The sequence below is a fragment of the Saccopteryx bilineata genome, chromosome 4 (assembly GCF_036850765.1).
Source record: "Saccopteryx bilineata isolate mSacBil1 chromosome 4, mSacBil1_pri_phased_curated, whole genome shotgun sequence".
NCBI lineage: Eukaryota > Metazoa > Chordata > Mammalia > Chiroptera > Emballonuridae > Saccopteryx > Saccopteryx bilineata.
This window is the reverse complement of record NC_089493.1, coordinates 275,789,009-275,801,091: the sequence shown is the minus strand read 5'-3', so window position 1 is coordinate 275,801,091 and position 12,083 is coordinate 275,789,009. Positions and strand designations below refer to the sequence as shown.

Sequence of the window (12,083 nt, the reverse complement as noted above, 5' to 3'; positions counted from 1 at the left end):
GGGCAGAGGCCAAGGAGCCATCCCCAGCACCCGGGCCATCTTTGCTCCAATGGAGCCTTGGCTGCGGGAGGGGAAGAGAGAGACAGAGAGGAAGGAGGGGGGGGGGCAGGGGTGGAGAAGCAAATGGGCGCTTCTCCTATGTGCCCTGGCCAGGAATCAAACCCGGGTTTCCCGCACGCCAGGCCGACGCTCTACTGCTGAGCCAACCGGCCAGGGCCCATTTTGTGTTTTAAAAAGGACACACATATCTGACCAGGTGGTGGTGCAGTGGGTAAAGCATTATTCTGGGCCTGACCAGGTGGTAGCGCAGTGAATAGAGCGTCGGACTGGGATGCAGAAGGACCCAGGTTTGAGACCCCAAGGTCGCCAGCTTGAGCTCAGGCTCATCTGGCTTGAGCAAAAAGCTCACCGGCTTGGACCCAAGGTCACTGGCTTGAGCAAGGGGTTACTCGGTCTGCTGCAGGCCTGCGGTCAAGGCACATATGAGAAAGCAATCAATGAACAACTAAGGTGTCACAATGAAAAACTGATAATTGATGATTCGTATCTCTCTTCGTTCCTGTCTATCCCTATCTATCCCTTTCTCTGACTCTCTCTCTGTCCCTGTAAAAAAAAAAAAAAAAAAAAAAAAAAAGCATTATCCTGAGATGTTGAGGTCCCGGGTTCAAAACCCTGAAGTCACCGGCTTAAGCATGAGCTCACCAGCTTGATCACAGGCTCACCAGCTTGAGCATGGGATCATCGACATGATCCCATGGTCACTGTCTTGAGCCCAAAGGTCACTTATAGCCCACAAGGTTGCTGGTTGAGCAAGGGGTCACTGGCTCAGCTGAAGCCCTCATGGCCAAGGCACGTATGAAAAGCAATCAAAGAACAACTAAAAATGCTGCAACTACAAGTTGTTGCTCCTTGACTCTCTCCCTTCCCCCTTCAAAAAAAAAAATTAAAAAAGAAGAAGAAGAAGAACAAGGAGACACCCACACCCACACCCTCAAATACTTGTACATGCATTGGATATTATGATATTATGAACCCACTGTTGTTACTGGCAGGAGAGAGGAGAGGATCTGAGGGACAGGCACAATCAGGATGAAGGAGAACTACTCTCTGTCCGTCTTCTATCCTGTTGAAGTTTGTGCTGAGTCTGTATAATCTTTCCGTCATCCAACCAAAAATGGTCAACATAAAAATAGTCTTTATTGCTCTGGAGGAAACCATGGTGACCATAAAGCTTAGGAAAGAGAGAAAAGAAACAGCCTTGCTCACCGTGTCCTGGGCCTGGGCTACGCTTCTCCCGCACTCGGTGACGCCACGGCAGCCCCGGGGGTGGGGTCACGCAGACTCTGGGACTCCAGCCCAGAGTCTGCATGACCCCAAAGGCCTTGCTTTTTGTCATGGCATCGCTGTGCCTTCCTCAGATAACCCACACTTGTACACTGGTGGCACTTCCTTCCAGGGTAAAAACAAGAAGAAAACAATAAACTTTCAACCTCCCTGGCGCAGACTGGAGAGAGAGAGAGAGAGAAGTCAGTGTCGCCCTTCTTGCAGACAGAAAGTCGTGGAGGGAGGCACCCATGCGCTGGCACAACCTCCAGCTCCTTTTACGAGAATTGGGGGAATGTGGATACCAGTGCCTCCAACTTCCACCCAGAGGGAGAAAACCATGTGGGACAGAGCAAAATAAGAAACCAGTTAACAACTAGTCCAGGAAGGGCCAGAGGGGCGAGAGCATGCAGGAACCAGGACCCTGTGATCAGAACCCAGGCAGAGAGAGAACCCCTGGGACTGACCCAGACAACTCCACTATATTAAGGAGCAATTTCGAGACTGACAGATGGACAGGCTATCTTGACCCACCCAATTCAGGGAGAGACAGACTTTCCCAGAAGTCTTGGGAAGCCTGGGCCCGAGCACAGGAGACTTATAGGGTTAGATGCTCATCCTGAGGCCTTTCTTCCTTGGTCCCCAGGAGAGGGAGCAGGCTCCAGGGGAAGGCTCAGGAGCTGCCAGGGTGGCTCTGTGCTGGGGAAGCTCTGGCCTGGGACATTCCCATCGAAAACGCACAGCCTCCCAGCATGGGAAGGTAACGGAGCTCTGGTTACAGGCAGAAGAAAGGCTCGGTGTGGGAACTGCTTGCTGACCGTGTGGAGCCCAGGGAACTGATTTCCTGGACATCTCGGACCTTTCTGAGCCTGAGCTTGTGTCTGACACAAGGCAGCAAAGTTCTCTGAGTGTGCGAAGCAGCACGGCTGTTTCTTTTCTCTCTTTCCTAAGCTTTATGGTCACCTAAGCTCTGGTTTCCTCCAGAGCAATAAAGATTATTTTTATGTTGACCATCTTTGGTTGGATGACGGAAAGATTATACAGACTCAGCACAAACTTCAACAGGATAGAAGACGGACAGAGAGTAGTTCTCCTTCATCCTGATTGTGCCAGTCCCTCAGACCCTCTCCTCTCAGCTTTGGCACATACTTTCTCTGCCTCAAGGACCCTCTTCACCACTTCTCATCCTGCATGATCCATTCTCTTTTTTTTCCACTGAGGTGCAATTCACAGAACATAAAACGAACCATGGAAACTGAACTAATCATAGCAAGTAGTACAATCATAATTTGTGCAACAAATACCTCTATCTAATACCAAAATATTGCTATCAGCCCCAAATAAAACCCTGCACCCATTAAGCAGTCACTCTTCACTCTAACTCCCCATGACCTCTGGCAACCACCAGTCTGCTTTCTGTCTCTCTGGATTTACCAATTCTTGCCATTTCACACAAATACAGTAATAAAATACATGGCCTTTTCTGTCTGGCTTCTTTCACTGAGCATGATTTTTTTTTGAGGTCCATCCCTGTGATAAACATGTTTCAGAACTTCATTCTTTCTACGGCGCAATAATATTCCACTGATGGGCCCTTGGATCGTTTCTATCTCCTGGCTGTGAATAGTGCTACTATGTATGTTCAAGAACAAGCTTTTATCGGAGGACCTGTTTTCTACTTCTTGGGGTGTATACCCTAATCCATTCCTGAAATGCCATCTGGAGAGTCACCTCCTCTATGATACTTTCTCTGACTCTGTATCTCCTTAGGGCTGGGTTGGGGGCCTTTTTACAGCATGTCCCCTCTGGGGCGGCCGTGGACAGTGACACCGGTTGTACACTGCATGGCTCCAGGAAAGTGTTCACACTAGTCACTGAGGATATGCGTATTTATTACAGCAACCTTCCAGCAGATGGAGGAGAAGAGCCTTGAGAAAGGAGTGCCTTTGTCCAACTCTGTAAAGGTACCACTTGGCCTAGTGGTGGTCGTGGCTCCCATAGTCCAAATGTTCCCTCCGCTGTGGGACTTACCCTCACTGTGGTCATTGTTTCACCTCAATACTTTTTAGGAGGCAAGGGTACTGATTATTTGGGATGATAGTCATTTCTCCATGATATGACAGTTTTTCTTTTCCATTTTAAGAAAAATCATAAAGAAAAAAAATTATGCTATTAAAATTACTTACAATAGCCAAAAAATAGTAAAACAATAAATTGTTCATTTACTGGCAAATGGATCCACAGTGTGGTCTAGCCACACAATGGAATATTACTCAGCCACAAAAAGGAACAAGGCATTGACACCTGCTACGACAGAGAGGAACTCTGAAGACATGATGCTGAGTGAAAGAAGCCAGTCACAAAGAACCATGTACTGTACCATTCATTCCGTTTATATCAAATGTCCAGAAGAGGCAAAGCTATAGAGACAGACAGATAGGGATTGCCTGGAAGGGGGGGGGGGGGAGCAGAAAGTGACTACAAATGGGCGTATGATTTCTTTCAGAGATGACAAATATAAAATCAGATTGTGATGATGGCTGCATTACCCTATAAATTCACAAATAACCAATAAATTGTGTACTTAAAATAGATTTATGTATTGTGCATAAAGGATACCATGATAAAGCGTTTTTAAAAAACTATGTTAATTTTATACTTTCTCTGAATCAAGAAACCTGACTCCAGAAAAACTCACACAGATCTATTCATTTGCTAACAGATACAAAACTTCTTTTAACGCTTCTCCTCCTAGCCCACGAACTCCTGAAGATCAAGGGCTGCGCCTGATCCCAGATGCACAACACATAACAGGGACTCAGTAAATGTTTGTAGATTTGAATTTCTCTCTTTCTCTCTCTCTCAAAGGCATCAAAGATAGAAGCCATGGTAAAGCTATATTCCTGTATCACATATTCACTCAGCAAACAAGCTATGAGGCCCTATGATGTGCCAGGAAACACAAAGTTCACTGACACCTACTGAGTCTCTGCTTCGGAGAGGCTGTGACGCTGTCTGGGAGTCACGACTGCAGCGTGTGAGCCACGCTGTGATGGGTGTGTGCCCGAGGTGCACAGAGGGGAGAGCTGCTTCCGATGCTCCCCAAGAGACAGGAAGTCCTCACAGCTGGGGTGACAACTGAGCAACCCTGAGAAGGATGCGCCGGAACCCCTAGGAGAGACGCGGAGGAGGAGGCACCTCGTCCCAAACTGGGATGCAGAGGGTCAGAAGTGGGAAAACCAGACAGAGACATGCGGGGCTGGAGCCGGGAGTGGGGGTGGGGGTGCTCCAGCGTCACCTCTGTCTGGCTGAGCTTCCCGGCCCGAGCCCTGGGGTCTAAGTGTGCCTTCCTCCCCTTCTCCTGAACTGGGCGGTCTGGCCTTGGCTGAGCAAGTCCACGTGGGAGCTTTCTGGAGAAACGAGGCCCCGCAGCCCCTCCCCCGCGACGGGCCCGCCCCCGCAGCAGGCCTGAAGACTCTCCGGAGACGTCAGCTCCCCACAGACCAGCTATTTCGGCCCAATCCCAAACACCAGCTCATGGTTGATGGCGGGGGGGAGCCAGAGGCCTGCGGGCTGACCATAAAAGGAGAAAACTGGACAGACCCTTACTTACGGCTTTTCTCCCTTCTTTCCTATGCCAGGCTGCGGTGGGACCCAGAAGAGGAGGTGGCCAGTCCTGTGTCGCTGCACTGCTACCCGCCGGGGGAGTGAGGAATGAAGGACACAGCCTCCACTGAGTGGAGAAAGTGTCTCCCTACCTAATGCCACACCGAGGGCAGACGCAGAGTTCCAGACCCAAGGTGATGTCAGTGCTGGGCCTCAGCTGTGGACCCTCGACAGAGGACAGCTAACACCTGCTGCACTTGCCCTGACCAGGCACTGTGTTGCCCATGCACTGTCCAAATCAACCTCATAACGGGGGTAGGGGCACTTATTATACTCATGGGACAAATGAGGAAACTGAGGCACAGAGAAGTGGGCGCACTGGCAGAGCTGGGATTTGAATCCAGCTCAAGAGCCCATGTCCTAACCACTGCACTGTAGGTCAGGGCCCTTCTCATTGTCCGGCCTTCCTTCCCCAGAAGAGTTGGGTAGGAAGAGACTCTGGGTAAGCAGAGGTGCTCTGGGGGCTTACGCTAGACCCCAACAAGAAGTTTCCAGACCCACACAAAGCCCTGGCATCTTTGATAGCAGAACTGGCCAGTTGAGATGGCACAGGGTACAGGAGGACCAGTATACTCCTGGTGGCCTCTGGGCCTCAGTGCCCACCTCTCACATTCTCCTCTCTGCTCCAGTGCCACAGCCTCATGAGCCCATAGCATCTCCCTTGCTAAGCCCACATGTCGCTTCCTAAGGAGGCTTTCCCTGTCCTCACAGCCTAGGACAAGCCCCCAGGGGTCCACCATATAGCTCCCTGAATCTCACCTCCATTGCACGTGCATTTGTACAATGATTTGATTAATATCTGCCTGCTCACACTGTGCCCCTAACTAGACCCATAATGGGCCCACAGTCAACAGAGTTAAATAAGAAGGAATAAGTAAGGAGCCAGATTCCGCCTGAGGCTGGAACACACGTGCTCCGTGAGGAATAGGTTGTCACCCAGGGTTAGCCAGAGCTTCCCAAACCCCCTCCCTAAACATGTCTGCATCCTGAACTCAATGTTAACTGCTTATTTTTAAAAAGTGAATCTTCCTAAGCTCTCTCCCATCTATCCATGTAAGACACCATGGGCCGTCCACAAAAGGTTCCGCAGAATCAGAGGAACCTTTACCAGTCCTCATTTCTTGACAAAGAACGTGAACTTCTCATGATAACTCACAGCACCAACCAACTGCTCCCAGTGCCTCAACAAAGACTGAGCCAGCCAGACAGAGCCACCCCCACCAGGTCAGACACAGAGCTGACAGCTACTGCAAAATCTCCAAGAGGCAAAGAAAGCGTACAGCCGGTCCCATAGGGTGTGTGTGTGTGTGTGTGTGTGTGTGTGTGTGTAAACAGTCTCTAGAGGAGACTGACTTGGAATTACTCTTCTTGGCTCCACCTTTTAAACAAGACACCTTGCCCCTCAGAGTGTCAGGGAAACGAAGCTAAAAAGTCATGCTTTTCAAGGTTATGGAAATGATTAAATGATACCGGATATACAAAGAGCTTAAAATTACCCATGGCACAGGCAAGAGCTCAGTAATCGCCAGCATCATCGCCATTGCAGTCATCACCGTCACCTAAAACAGCGAGCCAGTGAAGTGGTTATGGACGACAGCAGCTCTGTCCCAGGAGGACAGAGTATTAGGCAGGCCGAGTTCAACCCTTTTTAATTATGAGGGCTAAACTAGTCCCTTAGCTCTTTGGGGCCTCAGTTTCCTCATCAGGTAAATGGGGGTGCCAGCACTACACTATCAACCCCATAGCCTCGGAGGTAAGATAAAATGTTTCAAGGGCAGCCGGAGGCCATGTCTTTAGGTTTGACACTCAGCTCCGGGGTCAAGTCACTTGGTGCTCTGAGCCTCAGTGCCTTCCATCTGTCAAGTGGGGACGCTGTCCTGCAGGGTGCCAGCAAGGGCAGAGCAGTGAGCCCAGCCAGTGCCCTTCCTCTCTCTGCCCCATTTACAGAGCAGCCTCTGGGGACCAGAGTGAGCGCGAGCCAGCCGGCCATGGACAGAGGGATCCGCGGAGTGTGGGAACTTGCAAAGAATAGCTGGGATCCTCCCCCCTCCCAGGCTTCTCTGCAGCTTAGGGAGGGTTCAGCCAAGAGCCTGAGCTGATAAACGCCTGGGGCTGTTTCTGGTTTAATCCCCCTGAGAGTGGCCATTGGTGCTAATTAGGTGAGGACAAAACTCTCCTGTCGCTATCTTGTACAGGGTGACAAATCCTGCTGGCTCCTCTCAACACATAAGAATGAGAGCTTATCTGCCTGTCCCGCCCCTCCCCTGCTCCAGGGACCCATGGGTGTCGGGGAATCCAGGGTGGTTCTTATCAGGAAAGCCTTAGTGGTGCTTTACCCACATTCATCATGTTAATTTATCCAAGTTAACTCCGGCTCCTTGAGCGATGATCCTTCAACACCCTGAGATGTAAGACAGACCTGCAGGAGCAAATAGCCTTCCATGGGACAGTAGGTGGCGCTGTGTACCACCCAGTAACTAGGCAAACCTTAGGCTTTGGAGTCAGACTAATTAAGCTCAAATCTGGCTCTGACACTTATGTGAACTTCAACTCTCCAAGCCTCAGTTTATCCATCTATAACATGGGGCCAATAATAGCACCTGCCTCCAGCCTTGGAATATCAGACAAGCCATGTAATCATAGCCCCCCCCAACACACACACATGCATACAAAGGGAAGGAAAATAAAGAAACCTTTTAAAAGAAGTCAATATTTGCTCTTTCCTAAAAACCATCAAAGTAAATGCAATGGGAAAAACTTAGGACTTTGTTGGCCTTCCTGACTTTATAATTTAGTATTGTTTTTATTTCAGATTACATATGTGGGCACCATAATACAGTGTGTCCATAGAGTCATGGTGCACTTTTGACCGGTCACAGGAAAGCAACAAAAGATGATAGAGATGTGAAATCTGCACCAAATAAAAGGAAAACTCTCCCAGTTTCATACCTATTCAGTGCAGTTCGATGTGGGCTCATTCATAGATTTTTTAGGGCTCCTTAGGTAGCTATCCCGTATAGCCTTTATAGTCACTGACTGATGACCTACCAGAATGGGGTTTCTCCACCAAACTGTCGGTTTCCTTCAACTGCTTATCCCACCGAGTAATGTTATTCCTATGTGGTGGCGCTTCGTTATAAACGCGCCAATATTCACGTTGCACTTTGGTCATGGATTCGAATTTAGCAAGCCACAGAACACACTGAACTTTCCTTTGTACCGTCCACATCTCGACTGGCATGGCCATGGACTGCTCCGCTGTATACACGATGTTATGTCATCATCTGCGCATGCGCACATGCTGCCACATCATCCTACAGAAACTGGGAGGTTTTCCTTTTATTTGGTGCAGATTTCACATTTCTATCGTCTTTTGTTGCTTTCCTGTGACCAGTCAAAAGTGCACCATGACTTTACGGACACACTGTAGTTTCACAGACAACCACATGCGCCCTGACTGGGATCCACCTGGCAAGCCCACTAGGGGGCGATGCTCTGCCCATCTGGGGCCCTTGCTCGGTTGCAACCGGAGTCATTTTTTAGCGCTTGAGGGGGAGGCCATGGAGCCATCCTCAGCGCCCAGGGCCAAATTGCTCTAATTGAGCCATGGTTGCAGGAGGGGAGGAGAAGGGGTCGGGGGGAGAGAGAGAAACAAGAGGTAAAGGGTAGAAAAGCAGATGGACGCTCCTCCTGTGTGCCCTGACTGGGAATCAAACCTGGGACATCTACGCACTGGGCCGACGCTCTACCACTGAGCTGACTGGCCAGGGCCCAGGGATTCATTTTAACAACCCTAATTTGATCCTGTCTGCCATGTGGATTTATGTTAAGGATTAACTGAGATTATTCCTGTCAAGCCCTGAGCACATAGGCAGCACACAACAAAACCCACTATCCTCATAATCACTTCTTTGGAAAAGAAGGTATGAGAGAATTTCCACTGAAGGATAATGGGGTTAACAGGTGCATTTAGTCCTGCTCCCTCCCCAAATCTGACTAAAATGACAGTAAATGAATTTTTCCAAAACCTATGAACCAGTTCAAATGAACTGAAGAGAAGGGAACAGCAACACCACCTTGGAAGCCAAAAACAGGGTAAGTGATGACTGTCCCAAGAAAGGAGTTTAAGCTGGCAGTGGGGACAGCTGACAAGCAACCCAGTTTCACCACAGAATCCCCTGCCCTGGTCCAAACTTCAGTAATAGCAGCACCAGGGGCCTCTGGAAGAGAGAGTGAAGAAGGACATAAATACCTAAGACTGGGGTTGAAAGTCTGTTTGAGACGCTGCTACCATAAGGAATCCACTGAAGGGAATTCCAAGGATGATGAGGAAGATCCCAGATGTCAGCTACCACTAATAGAGGATACGCAGGGCAGGCCAGAAGGGTGCAGCAGCAGTCATCTTTAAGGAGACGATATCAACAGGATCCCCACTACATATCTGGAGATACTAAAAGGAGAGTAACGCATTCAGAAAGAGGATTGGGGTAGAATTGGTGATTAAGTATGTGGAAAACCAAGTTGGGCAGGGGTAGGCAATTATTAATTCCAGGAAAAAGAACCAATTCTACGGGAAAAGTAATCCTGAGAAAGTGCAGAGCTCAGCTGTGAACAGCATCTCCACAGCCATGACAATGTAAACTCAGAATACAGACTTCATCGAAGTTACTATAAAACTCTATAGAGAGTCTATGAGATGGTGTGTGTGTGTGAGTGTGTGTGTGTGAGTGTGTGTGAGTGTGTGTGAGTGTGAGTGTGTGTGTCAGTGTGTGAGTGTGAGTGTGTGTGTGAGTGTGTGTGAGTGTGTGTGTGAGTGTGAGTGTGTGTGAGTGTGAGTGTGAGTGTGTGTGTGTCAGTGTGTGAGTGAGTGTGAGTGTGTGTGTGAGTGTGTGTGTGAGTGTGTGTGTGAGTGTGTGTGTGTCAGTGTGTGTGTGAGTGTGTGTATGAGTGTGAGTGTGTGTGTGTCAGTGTGTGTATGAGTGTGTGTGTGAGTGTGTGTGTGAGTGTGTGTGTGTCAGTGTGTGTGTGAGTGTGTGTATGAGTGTGAGTGTGTGTGAGTGTGTGTGTGTGTCAGTGTGTGTGTGTGTGTGTTGGGAAGAGGCAGTAGGGACAAAGCAAGGATGCAAGTGAGCTAAATCCCAATCTTCCATGATGAGAATCCAATAAGTAATGTCTAAAATTAAGAAAAAAAATTAAGATATCAGCAATATAATCAAATTTTTAGAGATTAGAGAGATAAATACCAAAAAGTTGGTAAAATGAATTGATAACAGCCTGACCAGGTGGTGGCACGGTGGATAGAGCGTCCGACTGGGACACAGAGGACCCAGGTTTGAAATCCTGAGGTCAATGGCTTGAGCGTAGGCTCACCAGCTTGAGCGCGGGTGGCTGGCTTGAGCATGGGATCATAGACATGACCCCATGGTCCCTGGCTTGAGCAAGGGGTCATTGGCTCTGCTGTAGCCCCTGATCAAGGCACATACGAGAAAGTAGTCAATGAACAACTAAGGTGCTGCAACAAAGAATTGCTGCTTCTCATCTCTCTCCCTTCCTGTCTGTCTCTATCTGTCCCTCTCTCCATCTCTCTCTCTCTCTCTCTCTCTCTCTCTCTGTTTCTGTCACACACACACAACACAAAAGAGTTGATAACAGGTACATGATCGGGAGCTGTTTGCGAGGGTGTCACCTTTGGCTGGAGATTTACTATAGCCCTCCTTGCAGGAGGAAAAAGAAAAAACATAAAAAGAAGCAGCTAGTTCAAAGTCCAAATTCTTATTTTATGGATGTTAAATGCCCAGGTTGCAAGAAGATCACCATGGTTTTCAGCCATACTCAGACAGTGGTTCTCTGTGTAGCTTGTGCCAGCCATAGGAGGAAAGGCGAGTCTCATGGAAGGGGGTTCATTTACAGTGGTAGTCAACCCAGTCCCTACCGCCCACTAGGGGGCGTTCCAGCTTTCATGGTGGGCGGTAGCGGAGCAACCAAAGTATAAATAAAAAGATAGATTTAACTATAGTAAATTGTTTTATAAAGATTTATTCTGCCAAACTTAGCAAAAATCCGACATAAAGTACTTGGTAAGTAATTATTATTATATGCTTTAACTTGCTGTAACTCTGCTTTATAAATTTTATAAAGTAAAGTTACTTTCCTACTTTATAAATCACCATTACTGTGGAACCAGTGGGCGGTTAGGAAATTTTACTACCAACAGAGATAGTAGTATTATAGCACAGGAAGCCTTATCAGTTCCGTAATCCCAGTTAATCTACCAAAATAATATAATTATTTAATTTTGTAAGTATGCAACAGTGATCTATGTTGGTGTGGGTTTTTCAATAAAGTTTTGATTATGGACAACAACAACAAAAGAATTGATAATAGTTATCCCTGGAGAAGGGGACATTACGAAAGCAGCAAAGGGGGCTATTTTTCTTAAGCCTTGAGGAATTATTTGACTCCAAGCCATCTTCATATACACATTTAATAAAAATCAGAACTAAAAGGGGAACAAGGAATCCCTTTGGGCACTGACATGGAACAATCTAGTGAAGTGTAGAACAACAGGGCATATGGAATGTCACTGTTGGAGGGTGGAACAGACATATATCTGAACACATGCACAAAACCAAATCTCTAGAACAGAGGTCGGGAAGCTTTTTGGCTGAGAGAGCCATGAACACCACATATTTTAAAATGTAATTCCATGAGAGCCATACAACGACCCGTGTATGTTACACATTGTCCAATAAAAATTTGGTGTTGTCCCGGAGGACAGCTGTGATTGGCTCCAGCCACCCACAACCATGAACATGAACAGTAGTAGGAAATGAATGGATTGTAATACATGAGAATGTTTTATATTTTTAACGTTATTATTATTTTTTTTATTAAAGATTTGTCTGCGAGCCAGATGCAGCCATCAAAAGAGCCACATCTGGCTCACGAGCCATAGGTTCCCGACCCCTGCTCTAGAAGAATACCTAATAAACTAGAAACCACGGTTGTCTCTGGGCAGGTAAACTAGGGGTCTGACACACAAGGCTTAAAGGGAAAATTTCCACCTTTTGAATTTGAAAGTATCCTCTCTCCAA

The 12,083-nt window shown here is 47.8% G+C and overlaps 1 protein-coding gene across 3 annotated transcripts in view; it reads right to left on the bottom strand.

Moving 5' to 3' along the window:
- The window catches only part of MYH11 (myosin heavy chain 11), a 132,507-nt gene that overhangs the window by 85,791 nt on the left and 34,633 nt on the right, over positions 1-12,083 (bottom strand). The window lies entirely within an intron of this gene.